We start from the raw sequence: 16377 nt of genomic DNA on the forward strand, positions 1-16377 counted from the left end.
GCAATTTTGCCCAGCAGGACTATTAATTTCGATTTGGCATTTTGCGTTGAATCATTTTTCAAATTGCTGCCACCAAATATTAGATATCTGTAATTATATTTAGAAATATTTATATTACAAATCTAGGAATCTCTTAACCATGTAATTTTATTATCAGGAAATTTATTATTCCCCAAAAGAGACGTTAGTCTCAAATGAGAGATTTGCCTTGAAACGGCAGTTTGCGTTGCAGTTCTATAAACGGGATATCACTTTTCAAATTGTCCCCAACGAATATTATATCCCTTATTATATTTAAAGCAATTAAATAATAAATTAAATAATGATAATCCTAAGGTATGTGAAAAATAATGAAGGATCTCCACGAATGTATGTATGTTTCTCGCATTGGGATAAAACAACGGTACCTAGAGCCGTCACATTTTGAGAAACGTAATCCTCCCCCCGAATGTACGCATCTGGAAGTCAGCATTTCGAATTTTTTATGTTGACTATTTCATATTTTGTAAGACTTTAACGAATGTTTGATCAACGAACTCAACGATTTCAAAGGGAGCAAAGACAACGTTTTGTGTGTTAGCTTTATTTATTAAATATCATGTTCTTCCCACTTAAACCATAAAATTCAATTTAATAGCCATAGCACAAAATGTTTGAAAAGAGCATATCTTTAGAATTTCCGATACACAGTCTCGCGCGCTGGAGATAAAAGTCTTTACGGAACCCTTACGGATAAGAGTTACGCTAACCGCGTAGAGACGACTGATACCATTAAACACGAAATCGAATTTGGAATTCATGCGATTGGAGCGCAAAGATCGAAGATGTATTGAAAATTGGGTTGCTCGGACGGGGTGCAGTCAAACAAGACGAGGGTGTCATTTGAATGATGTTGCGTTTCATTCTTAAATGAAAATGTCCAATCTTAACAAACTCATAATTTTGAAAAAAAATAATCATTCGCTTTTTTTCAATAGCCAATTCAATTAATTTAAATGACCCACCCTATATTGTCTTAGAATTTATTGTCTACCATCTATTGTCTTAGAATTAGACCAATTTATGTCTTTCAAGAAAATTCAGCAGAATATTCACACAGATTATAAAGCGAAATAATGAAAGGGAAAGCAGTCGTAGACAGGGTAATATCCTTCTCTCGACTTGCCGTTCTCGGTGAAACCTTTGAGAACAAGATTGATGTGCATTCGATTGTCAATAAGCGGCAGACTCGGTTCTTTCATCGAAACTTTTTAAACCAATCTATCGATAGAAAGCAAGAAAAATCCCCAATGGTTGGAGGTTAGAGAGGAGGAGAGCTTTTCCCTAAACTTTTCCCTTCTAAGCGATTGCTGGAAAGGAACGACATATGACAATAATGGACTGTTAATGATTTGAACGGAAATACAATGGTCTCTCTTTGTGCAGTAGATTACTGTTCCAAATTGGACCTAAAAGGGAAGAAACGACAGAAGTCCCCAATAAAGGCAATTCGGTCACTCAACCGAAAAATGTGATCTTTGAAATCGAGATTGTTTCCCGGTCTCTTGTTTTCCACTTTGCCTTTTTTTTTTCCCTGGGTGGGGGAAGTCCTTTTTTTTTTTTTTTTTTTTTTTTTTTTTTTTTTTGTCTTTTCTTGACGAGTATTCAGAAAAGATTTTTTGCCCCGAATTGAGTAGTATCTTTCTTTTATCCTTTTTCTATGCCTTTTGGTTGATGTTGAACGCTTGGCTAGTGTGTTTCTATTATTAATTATCTTATAGTCAATTATGTTTTGCGATCAGTTCATAACATTCTTACAGAAAACTAATTTTTAAGGAAACAATGAAACTATTTTGAGCTTCTCGTCAATAAATAACCTATTTCGTGATTGCTTTTAACAAGAAGTATTCGGCATAAAACTTTATCTATGAGTTGATTTCAAGGCAAACCGATAACTACTATTTGTTTTTTTCTTCATTTGGGATCGCTTCCGTCGAAAATAGAGTCTGCAATTTCAAGGATGTGCCATCTTAAATATATTACATATTTAAAAGTTTCATTGCCAATAGTTTCTGCAATTTGTGTTGTGTAATTTCTGCGCAGTTTTCATGGATTTTTTTGCTATATATTCCCCCAGGTAAAATATAAAAAATAAATTTCCGTAAATTATCATTAGTATCTATCTAGGAAACAGAGCTTAGTTTTCGTGCAGAATATATTTTTTATATGTGCTGTTTTTATGATAACTGAGTAACTTCCCATGAGACTATTAGGCATTTTTGTTACGGGAAATTTGAAAACTCACTGTGGTGCTTCTAGACACAGATATTCTTATTCTTAGTTTGATGTTGTTGTTGTTAGCAGCCTCACTTGACTCACAAAGATCACTACAAGTCCAGGCCATTCATCATGGCAAGGAGTCATATCCGCCTGTCGTTGACAAGAGCCTTGAGCGCAACTTTACCTCAGTTCCTTCCCAAGTTTTAAACGAAAACAACCTGGGGGGAGACAAGTTCGAGGGTATCCCACCCCTCTTCTCCTACCACTAACCTCTCGAGAGGACTTTTTGTCTCGCTACATATTTAGAGTGCCCCATGGCGCACAGACACTGTACATTCACAAACAGCCATGCCTTCTCCGAGATTCGAACCAGGGCCCTTTGGTACGGCAGTCAGAGCCACTAATCACTATTCCGGTTGGGCAGCTCATAGCTGGATGTAGTAACTACTTACATCACAACGCACAGGGGCAGACAGTAAGTGTTTATAGTCTTCTCTCTTAAATCTTTATGCAGAAGAGGTATTTGGCTTTTCTCATAAAGATGTAAAGCGACCTCATATGAATTGTCAGAATTCGATGCTTAGCATATAAGGTATTTCTCCCGCTGTTTGTGCCTATATATGTATCACATAGAAGTATTCTTTTCTTTTGTTTCTTCATTTCAAAGTTTTGTGAGTTAAAACTTTTAAAATGAAGATCTGCGACTAAAAATTTATGAGGATTTTTGTAGTATTAGTAACTGAAAGACTGAGCTGAATTCATCAAAAATTGAAAGGCATCAAATGATACACCTTTTCTAATACTACTAGAATTGCCTAAACTCCTTTATCAGTTTCAAAGTCTTGATAGAAGCTGCTTTATTTTATCCTTGTTCTTGGGATAAGAATCGCCAACGTAACATTTATACTTTCTTCACTGATATTTAGCTTGGCCCCATTAGTGGTTGCGTGGTTAACACCCCTGGATACTGGGAGTACGACACCGTTTCTGCTCAGGCGAATGTGTTGGCGGCATGTGGGTTTCGTGTGCCACATGAATATAAGCCTGTTTCCCTAAAATTTGTTGTCCTACGAAAGTATCCCTTTTCCTAGGCTCGTTGGGGCCTCACCAGCGGCCAAGCGGTAAAGTCCCTGAACACTGGTAGTTCGGTCTGAGTTTCGGATCCCGCGAACGGGCTGGCTGCATGGGCGTTTTCGCAGTTTTTCCCCATGTATAGCGTGCATACGGGTCAGTTTCCTTCAGAAAGTCCTCCGCGAAGACATCCCTTCCCTTAGGCAGATAGCCCTAGAGTGCTTATCCGTAATATCAATAAACCAAATCGCTAAACCAACCCTAGCCGCTTTGTGCTTTGCCATATTCAAGTAAATTAGGCTATACTTCGCTTTTAACTTCCTTTATTCCAGATACTGTACTTCAGTCACATTAACTTTGAACCAAAAAAAAAAAAAAAAAAAAAAAAAAAAAAAAAAAAAATCTGAATCTTTCCGATTTTACACTACGCCCGTGTGCTACCTTTATTTATTAAATATCATATTCTTCGCACCTAAAGCATAACATTCAATTCAACAGCAATATCGCATGAGCATATCTTTACAATTTCTGATACACAGTCTCGGGCGCTGGAGATAATTTTTTTTTCGTACAGTATTGCCATTGCTCGCTTTGAAATTATTGAGTTTGTTAATCAAAAATTCCTTAAAGTTTTACAAAATATGAAATCGGTAATAGAACAAATTTCAAATTCCAAATTCGGGCTTCCAGATGCCCATATTCAATGGAAGATTATGTTATTCGAAATTGGATGGCTCTAGGTACCGTTGTTTTTATCGCAATGCGAGAAACACATACATTCATGCAGATTCTTCATTATTTAATTTCTTTAAATATAATGCAAGGTTTTAATATTTGGCGGCAATAATTGTTTCTAATATTTGGCCAGTATTTTTGAAGATAAACCACTTCGCATCATCAGATATTGTCCGATTCAAAAAAGGTTCGTTTTTGTTCCTAGTAAGCAGAGACGTGCACACGACGACTCGACCACTCACATTTTTCTTCCTTAACTCACAAAGCACGCATTTGGTTCGTTTGGTTTGTTTAATAGCGGCAAAGCCTCGAGGGATCTGCCTGAGTTCCTTTGTGAAGAACTTTCTAAGTGAACCTGGCTCGTAGACACGTTACAAGCGGGAAAAACCACAAAAACGCTCATGCAGACAGCCCGTTTGCGGAATTCCAAACTCGGACCAAAGTACTAGCGTTCAGCGACTTTACAGCTCGGTAGCTCGTGGGCTGCATCCATTAGGAATATTTATGAAACAATCGAGTTTACCAGTACCGTCGGAAATGGCTTGTTGAGCTGAATTAAACTTTTCCACGATCTCCGATGTTGTCAAAAAAGGATCTTGCTCTATCATGATCTTGACAATATCGTCCTCGATTAAAAAGCTATCTAGAACTTGGCTTACCATAAAGGTCAAAATCACCCGCTTCAAATTTTTCGAACCATGTCCTGGATGTTCTACTTGAAATTGCATTTCCAACAAAAACTTTCTGTAAATTTCAACCCGTTTCTGTAGCATTTCTTCCTTGTTTGAATTCATGCAAAATACAGTGTCGTAAACGAGCTTTATCGGTAGCTATGTTTACACGCTCGCATGTCACGTAAGAATGACATGAACACTTTTGTTTTACTTAATCCAGAAGACCATAGGTGCGTAAATGCAATGATGAAAATAGCCATCTATGGCTCAAATGAACACGTGCAACTGTACCGAAATTTTAAAAAAATCATTACCGGTCAGAACCTTTTCGGTAGACATAGATATTTAAAGTTGGGTTTGCTTATTGAAAAACGATGGAAAAATTGCTGTTATGAATTATTCTATGATATTGTTTATCGCAGTGACTCAATAACATTCTTCAAGTTCCCATTTAAACGCCATTCATTTAGTTGCTTCATACATAATGAATGATATTCATTCTTCCGTTACCAACAGTGCATACGTTTTAGTTCTGAGCACTGATTTGATTGACGAAACACATTCAACTTATTCTCCGAATTAATTTGCTTGATTTACTACTGTTAGGAACATTTTGCTACAGATTTTGTATGGATTTAAATGACTTTAGTGAAATTATGCATGGAACTGTAGTATCATTTGTATGAAGTGATATGAAATGTTTCAGAGATGAAGCTTTGCAGAAAAATCAGATTACAGGGGCATTGAGGTAAATGGCTATCTCGCAAAATTGGAGAGATATCGCCATACTGGCGATAATCTTGGTGAGTAATTCTGTTGCCAAAATCATCGATCCTTGTTTTGGCGACTACATTTGTTGCCAAATTTCGCGAGAACTTGCAAAAAATGGCCAAACTTGGCGTCATTTTGGTCTTATCCTTATATAACTGTAATTGGTGCATAATTGAATAAATGTAATTGATCTCTGTATGTAATTATAAACTTACCCCGCCCTTATATATAACTTTAACCGTATTTACCTTCCAGGAATTTCAAGAAAGGTAAGATATAGTTCGACCGTCTCAAGCGCAACTCTGGTTGGCATTCTGCCAAAACATATGGACTCGTCCAAGAGGGGCGGTATTACTTGCTGCCACGTGAAAGGTCTTCTCTTCTCCGGAAAGAGCTATGCTGGAGGAAAAGAAAGTCCCCACCTTCCACCATATTTTGAGAATAATTCGGTCTGAATGGCACATGGGTGTTTGCGCTCATGGTCGCGGTTGAGGCGGTCGAACTATACGAGAGATTTCTCGGAGGAAACGGCTGGGGGAGACTGACTAGATAGGGCATCCGTCCTCAGTTGTTTAATTAAGCTTTGAGTTCGGAATACTGAGACATCTATGCGAGAGCTTCGCCTTTTAGATGCGCTTTTCAGAGCACTGTATTTAACGTTCGTAGTAGTTTGAAGTGTAACAACCCATTGTACTCTGTGATTACTGAGGGAAGTTGTATGAGAACTTTAAATCGTTTCTTTTGGTAAAATAAATTTTATCAAGTTGTCATCTGTTTTGAGAAGGTTCAGTCCATTACAAACCCGTAAGCACGCAGCAATATTTTTATCCATTATTATATTTTTTATTCCTTTTTGTTACATCTTTATTACTGCTAACCGTGGTTTTATATAAGGCGTGGACTTTCTCATTATTAGAGTGACAAACCGGGAGAATTCTGTCGAGAAGTGATAATATTTCCCCCTTTCTTTCTTCTAAAAAAAAAAAAAAAAAAAAAATAGAAATCTTTATATTTTGTATTTTATTTATTTAATTATTTATTGCTTTTTGTTTGCTTTAGACAGAAAAAGTTTAAAAAGGAAAAGCAATTGCCTGGAGTTTAAAAAGGAAAAGCAATTGCCTGGAGTTTAAAAAGGAAAAGCAATTGCCTGGAGTTTAAAAAGGAAAAGCAATTGCCTGGAGTTTAAAAAGGAAAAGCAATTGCCTGGAGTTTAAAAAGGAAAAGCAATTGCCTGGAGTTTAAAAAGGAAAAGCAATTGCCTGGAGTTTAAAAAGGAAAAGCAATTGCCTGGAGTTTAAAAAGGAAAAGCAATTGCCTGGAGTTTAAAAAGGAAAAGCAATTGCCTGGAGTTTAAAAAGGAAAAGCAATTGCCTGGAGTTTAAAAAGGAAAAGCAATTGCCTGGAGTTTAAAAAGGAAAAGCAATTGCCTGGAGTTTAAAAAGGAAAAGCAATTGCCTGGAGTTTACATATCAAATGGTACGTAAATGTAACATTTTTCGAATTCCTTTTCATCAAATATAAGAATGTCAGATAAAAAGACTTTACTTCTTTCTGTCGCTCCACAAATGCATTTCTTTTGTACGCATTTTTAGAATATCTTAAATTAAAGATGTCGAGATATTTCCTATTCTTTTCCTCTAAATTTAGGAACATTGAATGGAAAACAAAATACCATTATTGAACCAAACTATGTCATTATTTTTCAGCTTGCGATTATCATGGATGTATTTTGGATGATTATTGTTACTATTATTATGCTAAAAGACAATCCATTACTGAGTAAGGAAACTTACATTTGTACAATATTATTTCGTAAATGGAGAAACATGTGATAAAAAAAAACAAAACTCGGAGTTCAGTAGCGAAACTGTATCTATTTAATCCAACGTTTCGAAACCTCATTTTAGTGTTTCATCATATTCCTTTGTCTTTCAGCTACGTTGTAATTGCGGTGAAACACGCAACATTTATAAAAACGCATTCCGTATGTTTCATGTGTCACGCTACGAATTCATTTATTTAATTTCTGTTATTTTATATGTGATAACAATCCGTATTGCCTTCAGGATTTTCGTTACCTTAATATGAATCGGGCAGGATTATTTGCGAGAATATTACCGCGTTTCATTGATCTAGGTTAATTTCCTTCATTTAATTATTATTTTATAAATTTATTCAGGATTTAGAAAGTTAGTTAAAGGACAGCCGCAAGTTATTTCTTAAAAAAGCAATCATACGTTGCTTTATGTTATTTTTAAAAAGCTGGGGAAAAAATAAAGCAATTTCAAAACTGCAGATTATAGATTAATATCTTGAAGAAAAAATTTAAGAAATAAAACACATAAAAATTTATAAAAGTATATCATTTCACTTATCATATCTACTGTCGCTCACAATCATATCTACTGGTGCTAATTCATAAAACTCTTAAATAAAAGTGGGAAAAGAACATAAAAATTAAAAATCTACTTTCTTTATTTTGTACTGATACACCCTGTATATAATAATAAATCCGCAACAATTGTATATATATATATTGCTACGAATTTTGTATTTAGATATGAAATTTTAGTAGAATTATAATTAAAATTGTTGTCTTTCCTCGTGCAATGTAGCGCGAGACATATTTTAAGAGGAAACTATGCCGGAAAAGTAAAAATTACAGTGGTACGTGAATTTAACATTCAGTAAATAGTTATCTCGGTAATTTGTAAATTTACTAAATGTCATTGACCACTGGGTTAGCTATAACCGTAATTCCCCCACTCCTTTTGTTTTCAAGAAGTCTCGAGAAGCAGCAAGTATTAGAAATATCTCGCGGCCAACTGAAAACTATTTAAGGCCAAAGAGAAAGCATATGCTCTCAGTTGCTTGGTTATTGTTGTTTCGAGTTGTTTAGTTCTGCGTGAACTGAGATATCTGAATTAGCTTTCTCTTTAGATAACACTTTGCACTGCGTTGTATTTTAACGTTTATAATAGTTTGAAGTAAAGCTACTGATCCTATTGCGTGATATTGTAAGCACTTGTACGACTCTCTCAGAGGAAAATACCAGTTTCTGATATATTTCTTTTGATAAGGATAAATTTTATTAAGATATTATGGGACTTGAGAATTCAATCTATTACGAACCCGTAGGTCAGATCAGCCCACAATTTTAATGGAGAGCACCTAAGGGGGACGGGTCTCAGGGTCTTCCACTCTTCTACCCTTACCACCAACCTCAAGACAGGAATTTCGGATCGCTCCATATTTAGATTGCCCCCATGCCGCACTGACACTATACATTTACAAACATCCATGCCTTCTCCAGGATTCGAAACCGGGCCTTTCAACACCGCAGTCGCTAACCACTATACCGATCGGGCGGTATCATGTACAATGATTAAGTAATTTGAAGCAGAAAACATAAAAAATGAATAATGCCCTAGCCAGGATTCGAAACTGGATCCCTCTAATACACGCTGAGTATGCAGAGAAAAGGGAGAAAATACCTTATATACTTCTCCTTTTAAAGGTCGACTGGAGTTCAGGGGACCCAATCGCCAAATCCTGGTGGTGAAGAATCATCTTACCAGAATTTGGCGATTGGGTCCCCTAAACTCCAGTCGACCTTTTAAAAGGGGAAGTATATAAGGTATTTTCTCCCTTCTTTCTGCACACTCGGTGAAGAATCATCTTCCACCACCTTTTAGTTCGGGCGACACTGTAGAGTCAGTAGGTTATTTATGAAGCAGGAGATGTGGAAAAATGAGCAATGCCCTCGCTCGGCGTCGGACATGGATCTGTCGAATACGCGCCAAGTGTGCTACCCTTAAACCTCGAAAGCATGCAGAAAGGAGGGATAAAATAACTCGTAATTGATTGATAAAAAAAATCCATGTTCATTTCACATGAAAACATATTTCAAAATACACTTTTGTTTACGAACAGTATATTTTAAACAAATTAAAACTTACCAAAAGTATATAAGAATAATTTAAAATAAATTTGAACAACATTTGTATACTTATAGTTATCACATAACTCTTTGGTACAAAAATATGTTAACACTTAAATTAATTTAATTAAAATGTTAATTAGTTTAAAAAATAATAAATAAACAAGTAAATGCAAATAATACTGTATGTTAATCTTTCGAATTAGTAAAATCTAATTAGAAAAGAAAAAAATTACACTAGTCTGAAAACAAAGATTTTCTCGGTAAAAACTGAAGCCTACAAAAACATAAAAGTAAAAAAAAAAAAGGAAGGGGGGGGTGAAAAAGTTCCTTTCCTTGAAGACGCATTTAATATAGTGCTAGCGAAAAAATTACAGTTCCACAGAAGCTGGCTGTCTCATCCCATTTTCCCCTCCTCATATCGCCCTCCAAATGATTAATGAACGAACGCTATAAGGCTGCCTATCAAAATATTAAACCGCTAGCATTTTATTACATGTTTGCATCACGCATGTCGTGAATTTCACGCCATTAAACGACCTATGTAACTCAGGTCACCTTGTATAATGTAGAATCGGTGTCAGGCGCGAAGAGAAACGCTTACTTGTCAGGAAAATGAGCTGAAAGTGTTCGAGATCGATCTGTTTCTTTAATGGGAGTTGAAGGGGATCGTTGAAGGGGGAGGACAAGCCGAGTTTTGTTTGTGTCTCTCGTGGGTTCCGGGCTGAAGCGTAAAAAACATAATTTTTGCTCTGGGTACCAATACATCACTTATTTTCATTGCCTCTGATACACTTATGATGGACGAGAGCTTGTTTCTTAACAAAAAGATTGTGCTTCAGTTTTTCTTTTGTTCTGTTTTTGTTTTGTTATGCTCAGTGAGCGGTTGACAAGCATTTTTATGATCAACATATAATAGATTTCTTGTACAAGAATTTTTATCTTGTGCTTTGTTTTAATCTTATTAATAATTACGTACTGGGGATTATAATTTTTCAAAGCTCCTACATTTTTTTTGATTGTACGAGGTATGCACTGGATTTACCAGATTCAAATGTGCTTATTTACTAATTTTTTTTCAATTCTTGTACTAAATAATGTGTAGTATTTTTATTTTACACTGAAATCCTTTGAACTTTTATTTCCTTTCTTCCAAAATATTGGTTAATTGGGTTAACATCTGACGACTGGGGTGAAGTTTCTAAGAATATGTGAAGAATATGTGAATGTGTGATATATATACACTATTCCTTTACAATTTGTATTAGAGAGTGTTTTGTTGAAAGTAAAATTTCCCCAAAAGATTCAGTTTTTAGTCTCTTTGTTAATCATTTTTTAAATTGTTCAAATAACGATACAAAACACCATCGACTTCGTTAATGTTTACTACACCGTTTGCTATTATAATTCCATCGTTGCATTTTAACATTTTTTGAACATTTTTTTCTGGTTTTGCAAGCTTTTCCCCATACTAATTTACCTCTGTCCGATTGCTGAACATTCAATTTTCTTTCATATTAAGGAAATATTTAGTGCACAAAATTCGTTTGAATTCTTAATAAATTATTTCTCTTCTTTTGTTAGCTTTACTTACGATTTATATTTAACTTCTTGAGATTGATACCAAAGTATTTTTTTAAATCAAGCTTTTAATTGTAATAGAATGAATCATTTTTTTCTGGTAGTTTTTCCAAAATTCAGTCGGAGAAGGTCTCGTAAGAGAATTTAGTTTATAATTTTCTTCGAAATAAATCACTCGTCTCTCATCCTTAACTTTGATGCTTTTCCATAGCAGTATTTTTTCCCTTAGTGCTAGTCTTTGAAAACGTGCAGGAGCATTAGGTTTTGTTTTTTAAAGCAAGGGTACATGAAAAATGAGCAATGCCCTTGCCGGAATTGGAACCTGGACCTCTCAAATACGCGCCGAGTGTGCTACCATCACACCAAAGAGGTGCGCAGGAAAAAGGAACAAAATATATAACCCCCGTTTTAAAAGGCGACTGACAATTAGGGAACCTAATCATCAAATCCTGGTGGGGAAGAATTATTCACAGCCACCTTATAGTTTTGGAGGCACTTCTAGAATCTTTAGGTTATTTTGAAACAGAAGACATGAAAAATGTTCAGTGTCCTTTCTGGGACTCAAACCCTGTACCTGTAGGAAATGCGTCGCGTATGCTCCCAATTACACCACGAAGGCATACGGAGGAGAGGGAGGAAATACCTTATAAACTTGTTTAAAATATATTTCAGAGCAGTGCGTGTTATTCACCGCGCATGCTGTTTCAAGGAGGAATTTTCTGTTTTTGAATTACTCTCAAACTTGTTTTTTCTGCAATTTGTTTTTGTTCGGTATATGAAAATTTCAATCAAATTGGAACATAAATGACGAAAGTTATCAATAAAAAAATAAAATTTAAAAAAGTTAAAAAACCTGAAAGGATTCAGATTTTAAGTGACGTCCAGAGGGGCGTTTTTTACATTTTGTTACCTTTATTTATTAAATATCATGTGATACGCACTTAAACCATAAAATTCAGTTCAACAGCAATATCGCAAACTAATTTTAAATGAGCTCATCTTTAAAATATCCGATACAGAGTCTCGCGCGCTGGAGACAATTTGTTTATCTGCACAGTGTTGCCACTACTCGCTTTGAAATCATTGCGTTTTTTATTTAAAAATTCGTTGAAGTGTCACAAAATATAAAATGTATAATAAAACAAGTTTCAAATTCAAATTATGGCTTCCACGTGCCATGTTCTATGGAAGATTACGTTATTCAAATTTTGAATGAAATTTTGTGCGTTCTTTATATGCTCTCCGTATCTACCGCACAAAACCAGGTTTGAGTGCAGTTTAAAATAATTTTTTTTTTTTACATAAGAGTTTTTTACATTAAAAGAAAACTTAAAATTGGAAAGAAGGAAAATATTCATACAATTAAAAAGTTTTATTTTTCTCGTAAAACTTTATCTGGTGATAATTTTTACAAAAAAAAAAGTAAAGATTGACTCAAGCAAGTTGCGAAACAAGAGACGTAAGCAGTAGATTTCGTTAATAGTGGTAATTATGGTGATAAACGAATTGCATACGAGAAAAATAAAGCTTTTTAAATGTATGAATATTTTCCTTCTTTCCAATTTTAAGTTTTCTTTTAATGTTTTAACAAGTATTGTTGTCTTAGTTTATCGCTTTACTATAAATTTATAGAATACTATAATATAATATACTCCTTTGCTATATATAATATACTCATACATATGATATAATCATTCACTATATATAATATACGCATACATATAATATACTGATTTACTATATATAATATACGCATACATATAATATACTCATTTACTATACATAATATAATATACTCATACTCATTTACTATATATAGATAATATAATATACTATGTATTTATTCTCTTTTCTAAGCGTTTGATATTTCCTGCTATTTTGACATGCGTTATAAGATAGTTTTAAAAAATTAGCTTTAAAAAAAAATCTGAAAGCTTTCAGATTTTAAAGTCCAAAGGGGCTTTTTTCTAACGTTTTGTGTATTACCTTTATTTATTAAATATTATGTTCTTTTTGCATTTAAACCATAAAATTCAGTTCAACAGCAGTGTCGCAAAATAATTATAAAATGAGCATATCTTTAGAATTTCCGATACACAATCTCGCGCTCGCTGGAGATAAAAAAGGTTTCCCCCCGTATAGTGTTGCCATTGCTCGGTTTTAAATCTTCGAGTTTGTTACTCTAAAATTCGTTAAAAATTTACAAAATATGAAATCGATTATAAAACAAATTCCAAATTTGGTTTTCCCCATGCCCATATTCATAGGAAGATTACGTCATTCAAAATTCGATGGTTCTAGGTACCGTTGTTTTATCACAATGCGAGAAATATACCTGCATTTATGCAGACTTTTCATTATTTAATTTCTTCAAATATAATGCAGGACACTAACATTGGGTGGAAACAGTTTGAAAAGTGAAACGGACATTTATAGTGATTCAACGCAAAATCGCAAAGCGAAAACATTAGTCCTTCAGGGATAAAGTCCGTTTGGAGTAATAAATTGGCTTAAAATACTTAGTGAATGATGTGTGTATGAATACTTTTCCCTCTGTGTAAGTATGAAACAATTTTCCTTAAAAAATGACACTCAAATGCATCTACTTCTTAAGCAGATTGGCATGTTTTAGTAATTGATCAAACTAATTTGTTCTGACGTGTTTCTTTTTTCCTCCTTTTAATATGTTCTAATTATAAAGTTTACGTTTTCAATAAATTATTAAAAATTAAAGCACAATAAAATTCCAATCCCGAATTTATGGTTTATTTAATAAATAAACGGTGGCATATCTGAAATGAAATAAAGTATACACAGCACTCCTTTTACCTTGCAGTGAATCGCAAAGGAGTATAGATAGTTAACGGAAACTAGAATTGTTTCATTCAGCACAACGTCTCTCCTCAAAATTAAATTTTATCTTTAAGCTTTAGCAAGAAGACATCTTTGTTTTAGATTTTTCTAACCTGAAAGATTGAGCGAAGTTTTCTGAAATCACAAAGGAGAAGGAAAAAAAAGGGGGAAAGGGAGTTGCAGAAAAACGACACGGAACTAAGACAGCTTATTACTGCATCGTTAAATATACGGGTTGCCTTAACAAGATTTTTGCACTAACCAAATTATTTTTTCTTTGCTGACATAGTTTCGCCATTATTTTCTTCAAAAGGAACAAAATTTAACTTCGTAAGGTATTCTGTAACCATTTGAGAGCTTTATATAAAATAGAAATACTTGAAATTCTGGTTAGAATATCATTACTTGTAAAACATATGAATCGGTTCTTTCTCCGAATTCTTTGCAGTTGTATTGGAAAAAATGGCTAAGGCGTCTCTGCCATGAGAAACCATAAATTATTACAAAACTAAAGCAAATTCAAAATTCTTCGTTTTTGCTGCAGACCGGATTTAACACTCTATTGCCACAATTTTATTTGAGATATATAGGATCGATCTTTTTTGCAAGTTTATTATTTATTTCGTCTTCTGAAATAAAAACATTTTTATAAGTTTATGCAATGTAGCATATTTTCTTTTACAGTATGGAAGGTTTGGCAAGCTGAAACATGTGCTCCAGACATTGAACGATTACTAATGATTGGCTGAAGACATGAGCTGTTGTGAGTTAAATGTTTGTTTATTTGTTTAGTAACGTATACAGGCTAATATTTTAAGGGGAGGGAAAGGTCAGCATCCACGGATACACCGACAACAGCAGAAATCACGATTTTCTTTTTCTATAAGCTTTGCGGAGATTCTAGAAACTCTTTCAAACGTTCCTAAAAAGATGAGGATTTTTTTTTCATTATTAGCATTTATTTATTTAACTTTAATATTTTTCCTTCCTTGAACGGAGTAAAGGAATTATTGTAATCGCCAAAAATTTCGGGTATCGTATTTCAACAAAAATATACCTTTTGACCGCTCTCGAATCCATTTTAAATGATTTTTTTTTTTTTTTACGTGACTTCTGTAAGTACGAGATAAAAAATGAATCTTTTTCCCAAAATGGAATGTAAAATGGATTGCAAATGGATTCAAAAGCAATTTTTGTGACGTCCGTACGTGCGTGTGTATGTACATATGTACGTATCTCGCACAACTAAAATGAGCCGTGAAAAGTTGAAATTTAGTATACTGGACTGCTATAACATCTAGTTCTGGTTATCTACGATTTAGTAATATATCATCTTGAACTGCTATAACATCTTTATGATATATATATGTGTGTGTGTGTGTGTGTGTGTGTGTGTGTGTCGGAGAATGTTTTTTCTAAAGTGAGAATCTCACTTTATTCAGTTCTTAACAAATACACCTTGCACAAACAAAAAAGGACAGTTCTATATCACCCGTTCTACTGAACCAACTGCCGAAATTTAACTTGCGTTTTCCATGTATCGAAAGCGCGACTTAGGATATATATTAGATTTATATACAGTATTGTTCTAACATAGGTATTTAGACACAAAATCGGACTTTTTTCTGAGGTAACATACCAATTTGTTTTCCATATTTTAATCCTACGTCTCAAATAAAGCCAAAGTGCCAACTTTTGTAAAAATCGCACGAGTAGTTTTTAAAAAATCAGCTCAAAAAAACTTATTTGATTCTTCCTTTTCACATTTCGAAATTTAGGTTCGTTTCAAATAAAATTCACCCATTTTTTACGATTTATTTTTAAAATTTGTATTTTAAAATAATTTTTATAATTTTTTCGAAAACAAAATTGAATTATATTTTATAAAAGTTTTTACTATCATCTTAAAGTAGATGTATTTTTAAGCATACCTGCAAACAGTTAGAGTTTTTTGTACAAAATTTCCTAAGCTATACGTGAATTCACATATTGGCGCGTTTTGAAAATTGGTATATTTGTTATAAGCGACAATAACGCAAATGTGAATTGCGCACTTTGTTAAAATTATTTGACATTAATGAACGATGATCTTTTTATGGTTTTTCTTAGCGAATTTATAACGTATATACAAGTCAGTTTCCTTTAATTATTCTTTAAAAAATAACCTTCTACCTAATAAAAACGAATACCTGTAGCGTGTTTTTTCTCTGAATCAATAAAACAACTAATCATCTTTAAAAGTGTAGGTTAAGATAGAATATTTCACTGCAAATGCCTTAATTGTGTATTTAGTAAGTATCATTTCCTGAGTGAAGAAAAACAAGTAACTTCAGAGAAATTATGAAAAGGCAAAAAAAAACTACAAGGAAACGGAAGCAAGGAGAGTCAGAAACATGATTTTAGAAATATAGAAAAAAAGAATCTGAAAGGTTTTTTTTTTTTAAGATTTAAACAAATTTAGATTTAATTTAATCATGTTTGGAGAGCAAGTGA

Source organism: Stegodyphus dumicola, chromosome 6, assembly GCF_044657685.1.
Source record: "Stegodyphus dumicola isolate Sdum_Otavi_A_Nest chromosome 6, ASM4465768v1".
In the NCBI taxonomy this organism is placed as follows: domain Eukaryota; kingdom Metazoa; phylum Arthropoda; class Arachnida; order Araneae; family Eresidae; genus Stegodyphus; species Stegodyphus dumicola.